This window comes from Salvelinus fontinalis, chromosome 17 (assembly GCF_029448725.1).
Source record: "Salvelinus fontinalis isolate EN_2023a chromosome 17, ASM2944872v1, whole genome shotgun sequence".
In the NCBI taxonomy this organism is placed as follows: Eukaryota; Metazoa; Chordata; class Actinopteri; order Salmoniformes; family Salmonidae; genus Salvelinus; species Salvelinus fontinalis.
The window spans coordinates 35365093-35382751 of NC_074681.1; the positions used below are offsets into that span (position 1 = coordinate 35365093).

General features: G+C 41.8%; 1 protein-coding gene across 2 annotated transcripts in view; it reads left to right on the forward strand.

Moving 5' to 3' along the window:
- Window positions 1-1049: 1049 nt before the first annotated feature.
- chd7 (chromodomain helicase DNA binding protein 7) overlaps window positions 1050-17659 on the forward strand; it is an 88586-nt gene continuing 71976 nt past the window's right edge. For both annotated transcript variants that reach the window (XM_055867213.1, XM_055867214.1), the window contains exon 1: window positions 1050-1313. The gene's annotated coding sequence lies outside the window, so the exon portion shown is untranslated. The remainder of the gene's footprint in view (window positions 1314-17659) is intronic.

The following is a 17659-nucleotide window of genomic DNA, read 5'->3' on the forward strand; positions in this document are numbered from 1 at the left end:
CACAAACTACATGTATTTTTAAAGACAAACTTTATTAAATGCTGTGCAAAAAACTTCGAAATGTATAACTGATCCATTGGAATATTTACAAGCATAAGTCAAATAAACAGTGGATTTGAGAGGACATTGGGCATACAGAAAGGGAGTGCGTGCGCCTTCAAATACACAAGTCTTGTGGGGCAGATTGTTATGATAAGCAAATGAATGGCCGCGCAAGGGACATCCGGGTTACTTGCCTGATGATTCGTATGTAAGGTAGTGTGCAATGCATCAAGGAAGAGACCTTCACAAAAGTGTGATTGTGTGAAAGGCGTATTTCTTAATCTTGATATATTTCTATCGCAATTGGTTGCATATGTTTAGCTTTTTACTGTGGTAAAAAAAGGTCTGAAACTACTCTGAAAACCACAGGGCCTCGGGTTGGCCTTGCACGTGCCCAAGGGACCAAGTAGAATAATATGCTCCCTCCGTAGAAGAGCAAATATGTAAATATGAATCGTAAATGTGTATGGTGTCCATCTCTAATTATCATAATTATTAATCTGTAGTTGACATGGAATTAGGAAACTCAATTCTCGGGGTCGAACTGATGCACCATACACAAATAAAAAAACATCCACTCATTGCAGGTGGTACAGATCCATTTAATTTGAGAACGCTTGTCTTAAACTCGTGTTGAGCTTTTACAGGTCCATCATTTCAGGTTGAAACATATACAAAAATATATATATTTCTCTATATATAGATTTTATTATCCCCTTAAAAGTGATAGGGTTTATCATTTGAGAAGCAACTTGGATCCACGACGCAGGTTGTCTTACTCTGTTACGCAACTCTGCTATGCCACGCTTTTATTAGCATCTGTACACAGGGAAACTGATTTACAAAATTACCACTAAATGTATGAATAACTCCTACAACCATACGCCGAAATAAGAAATGAAAAGATATATATTTAATAGCGTCTACAATAAATGAATAATAAAGCGCACATTCGTCACAGCCCAGTAGGGTCATCACGCGCACGCATGTTTATCCATTGGAGCCATGAACGCGCCCCCTACCCGTAGAAGGTGAGCGAATGTCTGGAGGAGAGGACTCGAGAACGCGACCGCCGGGATCGATCGGATTAAACTCGATTTGAGTGAAATTAACACAAAGGAGAGAGGCAGAGTCGGCGAGGAAGGGATAACGACACGCCGAACATTATACAATAACTTGAATTTATTTATAAACGGACCAGAAAGGAATTTACTGGAGATAGCTACTACGGGAGTTAATTTGCGAAACCCTGAACTGACCAAGCTTGTTGGGTAAGCGAGCAATGCTTTTTTTAAATGGTTGGATTCCGTACTCCCTCAGTTCAGTTCGTTCACATGGTAAATGAGCTAGTTGTGTGTTACTCTTACCTGTAAATAACCAATTTATAGTAATATTTGAAAACTAGATCTCACTTACAATCGACTTTTAATCTACCATGGAAGTTGGTATGGTAGCTGGGACGTCTATTTAGTAAACAACTTCGTGGAAAACTTATTCTGAAAAGGGAATTGTGTTCCCCCTCTCTCATTTACAAGTCATTGAACGTCCGTAAATTACCATGTTAAAATGCTAACTACAGTTAGCAAGTTTAGCTCGTAACCCGCTGCACTGAGCGGAGTGAGTCCTGAGTTTTTTCATCAAGTGAAGAATATTAGCCAACACGGTGAGCTCTCTCAGTAAGCACAGGCAAATGTAAACAACTTGACTTTAGAAATGTTGAATTGTGACTTTTTTCTTTGTAATACAATAGGCAAGAGTGAGTGTTCGTTAGCTTGGGTTAGCTAATTGTGTGTTGAGCTAGCTAGTGAGACACGAGGTGGCTCGAACGTAGAGGTGAGTCAGTGGCCGAGATGAATGAGTGAGTAACCTTAGTATAGATTGCTAGCGCGAGGGATCCCCTGGATGCACTGTGACAAATATGCAATTTCTTATTGCAAACCACACAATCGGATTTTGTGACTAAAGTTCAACTTGTATTTCATAAATTGAGTCTATTCACATGTGATTTAACTTGATAACGACGGGGTGAAAAGTAGCCTGTCCGTAGTGTTTTATAGGACGATGGACAGGGGGTTGCTTGAGGCCAGACGGTCATCCCTGTTTAGTTAGCCTTCTATCTTTTCGCCCTGATATATCCATATAATTGTTAAAGTACATGGGTTTTAATCAAAACACTGAGTTTCAGCTTCGATGGTTCGAGAGAATTTCGTATTTTGAAGGGAATAACCCGAGGTTAGCGTTGCGTTTCCGTCCAAAACGTGCTTAATAATGTAGCCTAATTAGCCTGCTGCTAGCTAGTTGGTGGCCCATTGCTTATAGTGAAGTTGCGCTTGTAGCCGACATTTGACCACTGTATCAAAGCCCTCATTGTCTTGCTGCTAGCCCAAAGGCTAATAATGTGCTAATGGGCTACTTTGATGGCGAATGCCACTTTGTTCAACAGCAAGCAAACCGGTTGCAGTTTGTTGCATGCGTTTCCGCGTTTTAAAGTTTGATAAGAGGGCTTGTTTATCAAGAGATGTGTAGCTACAGTATTATGGGGAACTTTCTTAACTTGTTACCCTCTGTTCATCCAGCGTTTTTCGATTTTAAAACACCTGCTGCTGTATTGTGGGTGGCTGAATTTCTAAATACAAGCTGACATTCTTTTCCAAAAATGTCCAGACCGTGTTGCTCCATTATGTTGTAATCAGTCAACAATAGTTCGTATAATGCGTGTTGCCAGTGACTACTTTCAACCCTTTATAATAGAACAAGGAGGAATAGATATTTAACGAAAACTATTCGCGTAGCAAATAACGTTGTTTTGTTGAACGAACAAGCTACGTTAATTGATAATCGAGAATCCCTTGAAAGATCACCGAAGTACTACCCCCACCTTTTGCGGAGTCTCTAACCTAAGATGGCAGCTTCTAATGTATGTCCGCCAACAGATAAGAGGCCCCGGGTATGGCGGGCGGGACAGATGTTATCCAGTATTGTGGCTTCTACCATAGTCTGCATTTTCTTGTGGTTGTTGAGGTACTGCTTTCCGACTGACTTATATAGCTGCGTTGACTTTATGAAGGGGTGGGGTTCTATATAGTGCGGTGGGGTTCTGTTGAACAAAAGTTTTTGGCTATGGCACCAGTGCTATGGAGTAAAGTTTTCTTTATACCCCACTACTGGTCAACTGTATTTGCAAAAACTTTGTCATAAAGCAGTTTATTAGCTCTAAACATTTATTTTAAATGTATACCGAAAACATTTCACATGAGAACATTTGAGTGATATTATGCAGGTTCATCTCTATCTTTTGTCTGGAACCTGTGGTTTGACAAGAAGTATTCAAGATCAGATTTGAAGCCTAGAAGTGTCATGCATGTGTATAAACAATGCTCTTAAATCTCAATCATGTTTTTGTTATTTTAAGATGCAAAGCCCAGTCACAGATCTTAGCCGCATATGTAACTACAGGACCCTAACCAGCATACACCGTGGATCCCTAAAGGTGTAGTTTCCTAACTAAACTTAAAATGCAAGGTGGGAGATAGTTGAGAGAAAGACAAATTCGATGTAGCCATTTTGACCATTTAAGACAGTTGCCCCATTGACAATGAACACTCCGGGGCCTTGTGTACAGTGACATATTTTTTTCTGCTGTAAAAATTTGCATTGTTTCCATCACCCCAAATTGATGAGTAGAGCAATGCATGCTGGGAAGCTGTGGCCCGTCCAAAGCGTCTTTATGTAACCGGTGTGAAAAGGCTAGCTAATTAGCGGTGCGCACTAGTTGTGTTTTTAATCTAGGGCTGTGGCAATTGTGGAGGGGTGGGTAACAATGCTTAATGGGATGCAGTTGTGTTCAGAAGGTAACTGGTTCGAGCCCAGGTGGGGGCAAGGAGAGGGACGGAAGCAATACTGTTACATTAACTTCTGGTTTCAGTTGCTCAGTTGGTAGAGCATGGTGCTGGTAACGCCAGTTTAGTAGGTTCGATTCCCAGGACCACCATATGTAAAACGTATGCACTGTAATTCAGTTTGTATGAGAGAATGTTAAATGCATATATCGGGGTTCCCCAACTAGTGGCCCGTGGGCCAAAGTTTTCTGAGCCCAAAAAAACACGTTTGTTTTTAAATTTCATTGTTGGACTCTAACAACACCATAACATCAGCTCCAAGTGAATTTAATTTACGAAATCTGTTCCCAAGTTTTCCGGTGCATAATATATTCACATGTGATCTTGCACACGTGAAATTGTTTTCGTCAAATATATCTGTTTGTGCTTCTTGCGGTAAATTTGCTGTCCGCAAATTATTTGTAATTATGTTCCGACCATCCGCTCAAGAAAAAAAGGGCCCACTGCTAAATCTAGTTGATGATCCCTGCCATATGTTATTATATATTATTCAAACTACTACTGGGACTTAATTGGTAAAGTACTGTTATGACAATTTAAGTTGCTCAGAGGCACTGTTTGAAGAGGCAGTTAGCTGGCACGCTATCCTTAGAAAAGTTCTCACTTGAAAGGAGTCAATAACGGTATTTTGGCAGATTTGTGGGGAAATAAATGGTTATCATTTCATATATAAGCCGACGTGTAAAAGGAAAGGTACTTCATTCTCCATATCCACTAAATCAGTCTGATTGTTGCCACAGCAGTTTGAGTGGCACACAAATCTCAAAATGTAGACCTAATGTAGTTTCATTCAGATTCAAACCAAGATTTATTGAGTTTAATGTGTGTCAGAAACACACCTGCTGTGAAGGCCCATCTTTCTTTCCTGCCTTGCTCCTATTGGCTAACACCTTGACCTGGAACTGCAGTCCTAATCCTGTCTCGGCATTCTCATCTGATCCCCGGTGTCAGAGGTACTCTCAATCCCAACTGAGCCCTTGTATGAATACAATGGGCACTGTCTGTGTGGATCTGATCTGACCACTTATTGTTATGGCTGCCATTTTGTTAAGTTATGTGGCAGTTGTTGCTCCTCTCAGTGGAAGAAGTTGAGCATAGTTCTGTCATGTCCCTCGCGCCCCGCCGCTCTGCTCCTCTCTGCCACTCCTCTCCAGGTCCGGGGTTTGCAGAAGTGTTGTGGTGGCCTGTTGTGCCTGTAAAAGCAGCCCCCGCTGTCCCTCCCTCATCCCTCTCTTACACCACCTTTCTACCTCCTGTAGTCCTGGCCTTATGAACCACTCTTCTTGACAGGAATATTTGAGATGCTGCTTCTATCTGAAGTGTAGACTAGCCAGCCCCTAAGCCTTGTTTGTGTGTCACAGTTCCTTTCTTCTAAACAGAACATATTATAGATTGGCCACAGCTGATAAGATGCATTGTTATTCACTCTAATCATCATTGTATGGCTCATGCGAGGAAGCTTTGTCGACTATGTATTTCTAGATGGCTCATTTTCATACAGCAGTCGCTCCAACTAGTTATTATGGCTGAAGAAGAGGCTTTTCCCGCTCTGTCTATCCATTCATTCATTGAATTGCCATTTGCCTGACTAATCAACCGGAATTATTCGGCTGCTCTGTTCACAGCATACTTCAGAGACTGCCATCCTTGTCATCTGTGTGGCGATGTTAAAATTAGGGGTGTTGTACAAAACAAAGTCATAAGTGATTGGATCATCTCTAACCAGAGTATCAAAGCCAATGACCCATTTTCCAAACGCAGCTTTACCCACCTGTGTTCTGGCTCTGGGACCAATCAGAATGGTTAGAATGCGCTTGCGTTCTTGAAATTGTCTGAGGGACTCAGATCCAGACCCATTGTGGAGAAAAAACGAAAGTGCGTGGCGTAGCATAGCGTTTGGCCGGAGCAAGGCGTTTGGGTAGCCAGGCATCAATACTATCCCCTCATTCAAACAACGGCACAGTCACAGCCGAGATTCAGTATAGTGGTTAAGATCTAAGAGATAATGAATCTCAATATAGCCTAGAGGAGATTTACAGACCTTTTATAGACTTAGTCTAAGTAGGTCCTTCCTTCATCAATTTGAAATGATGGGTGAAAGCAATACGGCAGAAGACCAACAAGGGATCGCTTTCACCTGTCCAGTGCTATCAGTGCAGCAGCAGAAAAGGATGCACAGTTCATGACAATTGAGTCCCACCACTGGAGTGGGAAGTGAATGCAGCCTTCTACAGTGTACACAGACTAGCAGTGGAAGAGGAAGTGAGGCACCCCCCCCCCCCCCCCCCCCCCCCCATCCTGGCCCAGGGTAATCCTCTTCCTGTCCCTCACACCCTTAACCACAGATCTGGGGTCAGTTTACCCCGAACCCTGATCCCAACCTTAACCGTTTTACATTATGAAAATACCTGACTGTTGATCAGGGTGTTGGGAACAATGTGTAGGCCTTCATTCTGTCAGAAGTGCATCAGGACAGACACTGACAGAAATCATCTGCCCTGAGGGAGTGTCTTAGAACCAGTAACCCTGGCTGGAGGCTCCGGCCTTCCAGCCTTCTCCTGCGCATGGGTATGTCTAGCCAACCACCTCCCACCCAGCCGCTGACTGTCTGAATACCTTTCAGCATGGTCGGGTCAGTCGTCTCTCTGGGAAATTACTGACAGATTGAAACTGATATCAACCAAACTAACTCTATAACATTAGTTAGTTAATTGATGCCTAGTTAGCAAACACAATTATACAGTTTTTATTAGGAAGATTTAACTTCTTCTGGATGCAAGCCCGAGGCCGGCCACAATATGACAACAGCCACTTCAAGCGCAGGGCGCAAAATTCAAAATATTTTTTAGAAATATTTAGCTTTCACACTAACAAGTCCAATACAGCAAATGAAAGGTACACATCTTGTGAATCCAGCCAACATGTCCGATTTTTAAAATGTTTTACAGCGAAAACAGAACATATATTTATGTTAGCTCACCACCAAATACAAAAAAGGACAGACATTTTTCACATTTTTCATGCATATTTCAGGTATAAATCATAGTTTACATTGCAGCTACAATCAGAAATTGCACCGAAAGCAGCCAGAATAATTAGACACCAACGTCAAATACCTAAATACTCATCATAAAACATTTCTGAAAAATACATAGTGTACAGCAAATGAAAGACAAGCATCTTGTGAATCCAGCCAATATTTCCGATTTATTAAGTGTTTTACAGCAAACACAATATAGCGTTATATTAGCTTACCACAATAGCCAGAAACACAAGCCATTCCCCAGTAGCAAAAGTTAGCAATCGTAACAAACCAGCAAAAGATATATCATTTTTGACTAACCTTGATAAGCGTCATCAGATGACAGTCCTATAACATCAGGTTATACATACATTTGTTTTGTTCGAAAATGTGCATATTTAGAGCTGAAATCAGTGGTTATACATTGTGCTAACTTAGCACCTTTTTCCCACAACGTCCGGATATTTTTCTGACACACATATTCTGACCAAATAACTATTCATAAACACAACAAAAAAATACATGTTGTATGGGAAATGATAGATACACTAGTTCTTAATGCAATCGCCGTGTTAGAATTCTAAAAATAACTTCATTACGATATGCAGTTTACGTTATGTTGAGAGAGTACCCAAAACCTGGCCGCAAACGACTAGTTCACATGTACGACAGATATATGAAATAGCATCATAAAATGGGTTCTACTTTTGATGATCATTCATCAGAATGTTGTACAAGGGGTCCTTTGTTTGGAACAATCGTTGTTTGGATTTAGAACAGCCTTTTCCCTCTCGATTTAGCAAGCACACTTGCCAAGTGGCGCGAATCTCTCCATCGTCAACAAACTCAGGGAACGGAACACGGCACAACCCCCGAAAAATTTTCAATAATCTGATTCAACTATATTGAAAAAACATACTTTACGATGATATTGTCACATGTATCAAATTTAAATCAAAGCCGGAGATATTAGTCGTCTATAACGACAGCTGTACAGAAGGCAAATCCAGGTCCCTTGACGCGCTCTCCAGAAAACAGGAAACTGGTGACACGTCATACAAAGAGCATTTATTCGAGCCCAGATCAAGTTACACACTCAATTTCTTCTCTCACTGCTTGTCGACATCTAGTGGAAGACGTATGAAGTGCATCTAAACGAATAAATATCAAGGACTTTAATAGGCATGCCCTAGAAGAGAGCATCGATTTCAGATTTTCCACTTCCTGTCAGGAAGTTTACTTTAAAAGGAGTTCTGCTTTACTCACAGATATAATTCAAACGGTTTTAGAAACTAGAGTGTTTTCTATCCAATAGTAATAATAATATGCATATTGTACGAGCAAGAATTGAGTACGAGGCCGTATGAAATGTCCACCTTTTATCCGGCTACTCAATACTGCCCCTGCAGCCAAAACAGGTTAATAAGTTAGACACTCACTGGACAACTTTGGTAGGTAGCTAACTAGATGGCTTGGTTTCCATTTCCCAAATTCCCCTGATTGGTCTTGGAAGCCATGTGTTCACCAGAAACGACTTCTGGTAAACGGTTTGCCTCTAGTGGCAATAAATATTGTTGCCACAGATTCACCACTAGTGGCAAACATTTGCAAACTTCTGGCAACTTTTTGTGGCACACTATTTAGTTGGAAGCGGGAGATTGCTGCAACAAATTCATTTTTGTAAGGGACAGAAATGGTATGACTGTATTTGAACCTGCATTCCGCCCAACCCTACTTTTCTCCTTCTTCCCCATCTTTCTATGTTTTTCTTCTCCTGGGCCAGACATCCTTGACAGGAAGTTAAAACTCCTCTTTCTCCCCCTCTTGCCCCAGGCCTGCAACGGGCTGACAAAGGGGCTTTTACCCCGGCTGACCCTGCAGCAGGTACCTCGGCTGTTGGGCAGCCAGTCAGAATAGTGCCACAGAGGAAGGCGTTGTGGTGCTGTTTCCTTGGAGTCAAGGTCAAAGTTCTGCTGAATATATCACTGACAACCTCTTCTATTCCCCATGCGACTGTTTCTACCTTTCACATGTACACACATACAACCGCTCTTACTCCTCCTTTGCCCCACGTTTGACCACAAAAGGCCTCTGATTTGGACAGTGATTTTTTTTTGGGGGGGGATATTAAGCCCACGTGTTTAAAGCAGAGAGCAGATTGCATAAACAAAACTCCTTCCTGTTTTCCCCCTCCCTGCTGTAAAGAAAAAAGTCCATTAACAAGGCAGCCGTGCGTAAAACAACCAGATTCCTATAGCCCCCCCTGCCCCCTCACTCAAATCCCAGCCCAAGCATATTGCTCGCCCCTCAGGCCCCCCCCTGCCTCCCTACTCAATCGCCCCACTGCTCACATCAGTCACATTCAAACACTGTCTTTGTGCAGTTAGCTACTCACAACACACATCCATACCCTCTTCCCCGTCTGCACATGCACATCAGCATGCTCACCCCCCCCCCCCCCAGTGGAGCAGAGGTATAAATTATGCTCAGGCGCATGCCTCTTGTGGGGTAGGTGGAGGGAGGGAGTTTTCAGTGGGTTAGGTATGGAGGGGACCCTGGGAGGGGGTAGGGCAGATAAAAGGAATGCTGGTGGTGTGCCTCTGGAGAGCTAGCCCCTTGCTGGGACCTGATGCACTGCCTGTACTCTGGGGCTAGGGTTCAGGGAGGGAGACACCACAGCTGGTTCTACCATATGATGGCAGTCCACAAGGCTCTTAAGGCCACTGCTGAATCACATAGCCCTGGATTAGTGGGACCCAGAAATTAAGAGCTATGTAGATCCTTTTATTCATATTATGAGTAATTTCATATGTCCAAAATAAGACCTGTGGCCATAACTTTTGGATTTGGAGTAAGTGTTGTTAGCTTTTGGAAGTTAGACTGGCAGTGTTTATTCAATTGAACTTCACTCTGCTTTGAATCTACAAAGAAAAGCGCAGACGGTTGATTACGACAATTCGTCTTGAAATGTATACAGTTTGGTTTGGACACTTCAGAAGTAATTTGTCTTCTAACTGATCCGTGAGGTTACACTTGTCTTCAAATTGTTTTTGCAGGTTATCTTTTCAACGTGTCAAGTGAAAATGACTTAGTGTCATATTTGATAAGCATAAGTCTAGCCAAGCAGAGGTTCAGGCAGTAGCCAACGAACTCGGACCAGGCGTTTTTCTTGTAGCATGATGATTCCTTGAGGACACAGCCCCTCTAACAACTAGTTCAGACACCCTGAAGTGAAACTATTCTCTTAAGCTTGCTTACTACTCTCACATTTGACCTAATTTGTGTTATCATTAAAGATAAAGAACATAAGCCGTTAATAACTTAGGATGTTTGTGATGTAGGCTTGCTGCTTCTGTAGTCTTGTAAAATTAAGTGGCAGAAATTTGCTCCCGGGTCGAAAGAGAATTTCTTGGGAGTGCTCCGATTAGTTTATTTTGGCGTGGTTGAAAGGTGTGGACAAGATCGGTTTGGAAACTTCTGTCTTCACTAATCTGTTCTGACTTGAATTAAACCTTTTGCATATGAAACAAACAATAATTCCAGAAGTTTCCAACCATGATACGGTGCAGATTGATACTTGTGTCTGTTTTTTCTGATTTGAATTTAAGTCCTCCCCCTATAAGCTTGTCTGTGTGTTTCACTCTGGTGCTCTTGTCAATAGCAGCAGAGCAGTTGGGAGAGCCAGCCTTCAAACCAGAACAGCAGAGTACCTCTTATGAAAGACCCATGGTCACGCAATCTGACACAATCAACTTTACAACTTCCCTCCCCCACACGTCTGCCTACCATCCATGTGCCAGGCTATGTTCTGATAGTATTTCTAATGAAAGGCAATTATTATGATCCATTGACTGTTGGTGATAAAGTAAAAATGGTATTGTTGTTGTATGTGACATGGCCTCCCAACCAGGCCTAGTATGTGGCCCACAGGAAATGCCTCCTGTTTACGTTTTGGGGATTTCCTGGAAAAAAGTGTCATTTTCAACCATCAAGAGAGTAGGGGGGAAATAACTAGTCCCTCTATTCTGTTGCTATTCAGCTTGCTACAGTCCATTTTGTAACTCGAGTTTCGCGTGCAATGGTAGTTACTGACACAGAGCTGTCGACTAGCAGTTATGGTTTGGATGTTCTAGTGTAAAAAATAAAATTAGTCCTGAGTATGGGTGTGAGCATTTAAACAAAATTGGGATCTTAACCACAAGGGAAAATCCTTAGTCAAAAATAAATGTTATTATTTTCCCAGAAAATTAATCAATGTGCAGTTATCACAAACCATTTTCTGTTATAGCCTAACTAGACGATAGGATATAAAGGCCTGGGAAAATAGTGTAATTTAAATATTGACTCAGCCATAGGAAGTAGGTGCAAAGTAAGTACAGTAACATTATCAGTGTCCTTATTATATAGGCTACACAGCTATTTAACGTTAGCATGCTAGCTCAACGAAATGTAATTTCTGCATCAAATGTGCTGGCCAAAGCCGAATTCTAATCTTTAGTTGAATCATAGCTAGATAAGCGCTCTAAGGCTTACACTAGCTACCGCATTAGTTACCTTAGATCAAACTAAGCCTGTTTTTTTCTATATCAACGAAGTCATTATGAGGTAAAAGAAAATTGGTGGCTCAGTGCAGTCAAGCAAAAACCTTGACTTGAGATTTAAAAGTATGTAACAGGATGTTACTATTTCAAGGTACTCAATTCTATCTTTTTCATACACTTTTCTGTGTGTGGTTAAACGAGAACATTCTGTTTACACGGCCCTGCTTAGAGGCTAGCAACTGTCGGGCATGTGTGCGTGGTCGAAATGTGACAAGTTTGCATTAACGTATGTGTAGCCGAGGCTATTTTTGCAAAAGGTTTAACTGTAAAGACCCTAAGAGTGAAGCTCGAGGCAAAAATTCTCCACTGTTTTGGTGCCCTGGCTACCACGCTTCTGCACTTGCGCATGTACTTTCAGAGCAAAGTGTTGAATCTTGCTCATCTGTCTTAGCCTATTCATTGATGATTACTGAATTTGCGAGACCTTGCAAGCCCCAAAAATTGCAAGATACATCATTCCTTTGCGAGAGAATGCTTTTGATTGCCAATAGATAAGCCTAGTGCACGGCTCTGTCTTTGGCCAACCGCCTATACTGTGCCCATCCCTTTCGTTCCTCACTAGCTCGCTGTGAAAGATGCAAGTGTTTTGTTGAAGGCTTGGGTAGTATACCGTATACGGGGGTATTTGGAAATAGCCACAGGTTGATTTTTCAATACCGTTAACCTTTCTAGCGCAGGCGTTCCGCTAGCGGAACCCCTCGACAGCATTGCGATGAAACACATTAACAAGTCCAATACAGCAAATGAAAGATAAACATCTTGTTAATCTACCCATGTTCGATTTCAAAAAGGCTTTAAGCGAAAGCACAACATATGATTATGTTAGTTCAGAGCCAAGTCAAAAAAAAACACAGCCATTTTCCCAGACAAAGATAGGAGTCACAAAAAGCAGAAATATAGATAAAATGAATCACTAACCTTTGATCTTCATCAGATGACTCTCATAGGACATCATGTTACACAATACATATATGTTTTGTTCGATAATGTGCATATTTATATCCAAAAATCTCATTTTACATTGGCGCGTTACGTGCAGTAATGTCTTGATTCCAAAACATCCGGTGATTTTGCAGATAGCCCCAGAAATACTCATAATAAACATTGATGAAAGATACAAGTGTTATTCACAGAATTAAAGATGGACTTCTCCTTAATGCAACCGCTGTGTCAGATTTCAAAAAAACTTTACGGAAAAAGCAGAATCTGAGTACGGTGCCCAGAGCCCAATCCAGCCAAAGAAATATCTGCCATGTTGGAGTCAACAGAAGTTAGAAATAACATGATAAATATTCACTTACCTTTGATCTTCATCAGAATGCACTCCCAGGAATCCCAGTTCGACAATAAATGACTGATTTGTGTCATAAAGTCCATTTATGTACAAATAGCCACTAGTTGTTAGCGTATTCAGCCCAGTAATCCATCTTCATGAGCACTACGTCCAAACAAAAACTCAGTTCCGTTACAGGTCGTAGAAACATATCAAACGATGTATGGAATCAATCTTCAGGATGTTTTTAACATAAATCATCAATAATGTTCCAACCGGAGAATTCCATTGTCTGTAGCAAAGCACTGGAACGAGAGCTAACTCTGTCGGGAGCGCGCGTCAGAGCCTGAGAGACTCTGCCAGAACCAGACTCATTTAGCTCCCATTCCCCCCTCCTTTATAGCAGAAGCCTGAAACACGTTTCTAAAGACGGTTTACACCTAGTGGAAGCCTTAGGAAGTGCAACTTAACCCATAGACACTGTATTCGGTAGGCCAAGCTTTGAAAAACTACAAACCTCAGATTTCCCACTTCCTGGTTGGATTTTTCTTGGGTTTTCGCCTGCCATATGAGTTCTGTTATACTCACAGACATCATTAAAACATTTTTAGAAACCTCAGTGTTTTTTTATCCAATACTACTAATAATATGCATATATTAGCATCTGGGACAGAGTAGCAGGCAGTTTACTCTGGGCGCGCATTTCATGCAAAAGTGAAAATGCTGCCCCCTATCCCAAACAGGTTAACTAGTTTAAAAAAAAGTATTTGTAGCTACTTAACCTGTTAGGCTGGCTGGCCCGACACCGGTACACTTATGACAACATCCAGCTCAATTGCAGGGCGCGAAATTCAAAATCTTTTTTTTTTTTTTTAAATATTTAACTTTCACACATTAACAAGTCCAATACAGCATTTGAAAGATACACATCTTGTTAATCCAGCCAACGTGTACGATTTTTTAAATGTTTTACAGCAAAAACACCACGTATATTTATGTTAGTTCACCACCAAATACAAAAGAGGACAGACATTTTTCACAGCACAGGTAGCATGCACAAAGCCAACCTAACTAACCAAGATCCAACCAAACAAACCTAGAAACAACTTCCTCAGATGACAGTCCTATAACATGTTACACAATAAATCTATATTTTGTTCGAAAAATGTGCATATTTGAGCTATAAATCAGTTTTACATTGATGCTACCGTCATAGCTACAGTCAGAAATAGCGCAGGAGTAGCCAGAGTAAATACAGACACCAACGTCAACTACCTAATTACTCATCATAAAACATTTCAGAAAAATATATGGTGTATAGCAAAATGAAAGACAAAGATCTTGTGAATACAGACAATATTTCCGATTTTTTTAAAGTGTTTTACAGCGAAAACACACCATATTGTTATATTAGCTTACTGCAATGGCTAACACACAACAGCATTGATTCCAAGTAATCGGTAGCGATAGCACAGCTCGACAGATATATGAAATAGCATCCCAAATTGGGTCCTTATCTTTGTTGATCTTCCATCAGAATGTTGTAAAGGGGTCCATTGTCCAGAACCGTCTTTGTTTGGATCCAGAACGAACTATTTCCCTCTTGAATTAGCAAGCACACTGGCCGTGCGGCGCTAACCTCTCCTTCTTGAAAAAATTCTTCCAAAGCATCACGTCTAAAGTCCCGAATAAATTTCAATAATATAATTAAACTATATTGAAAAAACATACTTTAGGATGATATTGTGACATGTATCAAGTAAAATCAAAGCCGGAGATCATATTCACCTATAACGACGGTTTTCCAGGAGGCAATTCCAGGTCCAACTTCGCGCCTTCGAGAAAAAATAATAATGGCGGACCTCTCACTCCAAGAGGATGTATTCAATCCCAAAATGAGATAATCAAGTCATTTCTGCTCTCACTTCCGCTTGACACCCAGGGGAAGGCGTATGACGTGTTTCTATAGTCCCAAGTGACATGCCCTTTTATAGACAAGCTCTTGAAAAAAGACCTCGCATTTGGAAATCTCACTTCCGGATAGGAAATGGGCTGCAGAAAGAGTTCTGGTTCACTTAGAGAAATAATTCAAACGGTTTAAGAAACTAGAGTGTTTTCTATCCAATAGTAATGATAATATGCATATTGTACGAGCAAGAATTGAGTAGGAGGCCGTTTGAAATGCCCACCTCTTTCCAGGTTACTCAATGCTGCCACTTGCAGCCATAAGAAGTTAAGTAAAAACCAGCAGTCAACTTGTGAAATACTTTAGAAGATAAAGCAGATTGCATTCATTTCACCGGTCACATTATTTTACATTAGGAAGCTTACTGTAGTTCCCCTGAAAAGTTGAGCCAGTCGTGTTTGTAATTAGAACAATAGGACAAAGCGGGAGCAGGTGATTCCCGGGTGGCGCAGTGGTCTAGGGCACTGCATCGCAGTGCTAGCTGCGCCACCAGAGTCTCTGGGTTCACGCCCAGGCTCTGTCGCAGCCGGCCGCAACCGGGAGGTCCGTGGGGCGACGCACAATTGGCATAGCGTCGTCCGGGTTAGGGAGGGTTTGGCCGGTAGGGATATCCTTGTCTCAGTATGTAAAATGTAATAAAAATGTATGTAATAAAATGTATGCACTCAACTGTAAGTCGCTCTGGATAAGAGCGTCTGCTAAATGACTAAAATGTAAATGTAATTCCAGTTGTGTATTGAGAAGGGGTGTGCCATTTGTATTGAAATTCAAGTGTTTATTTATTTATTTATTTTTAAATTTCAGTAGTGATCAGGGACATGCAACTATAGTTTCCCGTCACAGAAAATACATTAGTGCAGAAAATGGATTCATTTTCATCAGGTGACAACAGAAGTGCAACGCTATTTGTCTGGCAGCCACACAAGTGAAAAAGTAAGGTATTTTTGCAAAACGGTGCATGGATATCATTTGTAATGTTTATCATAGAAAGAATGTAACCAGCTACATTTCCTTATGTTTTGCTTGAAGTTAATCTTGCATTATACTGGAGAAAAGCGGACTGGCTAAAAAAGCGGACTGGCCTTGGTAAATAAAGTTCAGATGAGAACGATAACAACATGCTGTATAAGAAAGTGAAGTTAGTGAAACAAATGCACCATTATGTTAGATTTGTTTGAAAAGTCATAGCCCTTTTGGATGAGTTTTCTGTACAGCTGCCACTGCGATCTTTTGATTTCCTTGCATTTTTTCTCCTCTCAGTTCTTGACCCGTCTGCTCCTTCCCCATCTTCTCTGCGCAGTGCATGCGGACCGTTGCCCTACTGACTCGACTCCACACAGACACAGCATGTACACATGCTGCTCCAAAGCCTGTACTGTTCTGCCTTCAGACAAGCATGCGTCTTAACTTTGTTCATTTGCACAATGTCTCTTTCAGATTTGCTGTAAATGTCCAAACCAAAAATGACAGAGTACCAATCAAAAGTTTGGACGCCTACTCATTCCAGGGCTCTTATTTTTACTATTTTTCTATTGAGGAAAGATTACTAGTAACTAACTAGGTTTCCCCTTCTATCTGTGTATTAATTGTTGGATTAGAGTACACCTGATTTTGACTCAATGGGTAAACATTCTACAAAGATTCAGAAAAACGAACCTTTTGCAGTTCAGGTAAAACAACAAAAAGTTTATATCCCAGGACAAATAAGCTAGCAAAAGTTAGCTAGTTTAATGTCTATGAAAATTGATTTTTTTCTTCTTTACCTATCCCCAAATTTAATAGTTTGTTTTGATATTTCAACCAATGTGTGCTCATCGCGTCTGGTATGGATGGACAAAATCAACATGCAGGCGCGTGCCCGGTCTAGTCTGCATGTTAACCATCTGAAAGGGACACCCTGTGAGGCCCAAACTGTCGCTGGCATTAGTGCAGCTGCATTGTGAATTCACGTGGAATTCTATGCATTTTTCTTATCGTTTTAACAGAACCGCAAAAAAAGGTGTTTAAACGTTAAGATTTTATTTTAAAAAATCACATCTCTAGTGATGAGTCGACAACACGTAGTCTAACCCCAAGAAAGAGCAAGTGGTGGTGGGAATGTGCAGGTCTGATATTGAAGGATGGCTGTGGTGGTCTGGCTCTGTGTTTGTACGGGCAGGTAACTCGTTGTCTCTCCTGCATCAGGGCATGCCTAACCGCACACTCGCACGTCACCAAACACGCATTGGTCGGCACCCAGCCTGCGGATTGAACTCTCTCCCACTCCACCTCTCGCTTGCTCTGTCTTCTACTCTTCCTATAGCTTGTTCTCTCTCCCACTCCACTCCCTCTCACTAACACACCTATGCCCCTCCCTCTCACACACCCACACACACACACACACACCCGGGCGTAGCCCTCCTACCAGAGAGAGCGAGAGGAAGGGAGAGACGTAGAGAAGGCCCTGGCACTGAGCCACATCTGTCACTCTAGAGGGAATTAGGTGAACGGTCAGCCCTCTGGCTTAGACGCCAAATCTGATCACAGGGATTCAAATTTGCAGCCTTTGGCATTGCCCCCCCACACACTATCCTACTTCCCTACACACACACACACACACACACACACACACACACACACACACACACACACACACACACACACACACACACACACACACACACACACCCCTTCTCACCACCCTGCACACACGCACATGGATACACACACTCCTCCCCACGCACATACACCGTCACATCTCCTCCCCCACGGTGCAATGTCATAGGAAGGCTGTGGGAGCTCTCACTGTGCTGGAGGAGCTGAGCTGCTTAATGGGAGGAGAGGTGATTTATGGGCCAGGAAGAGAGGAAGCAGGGC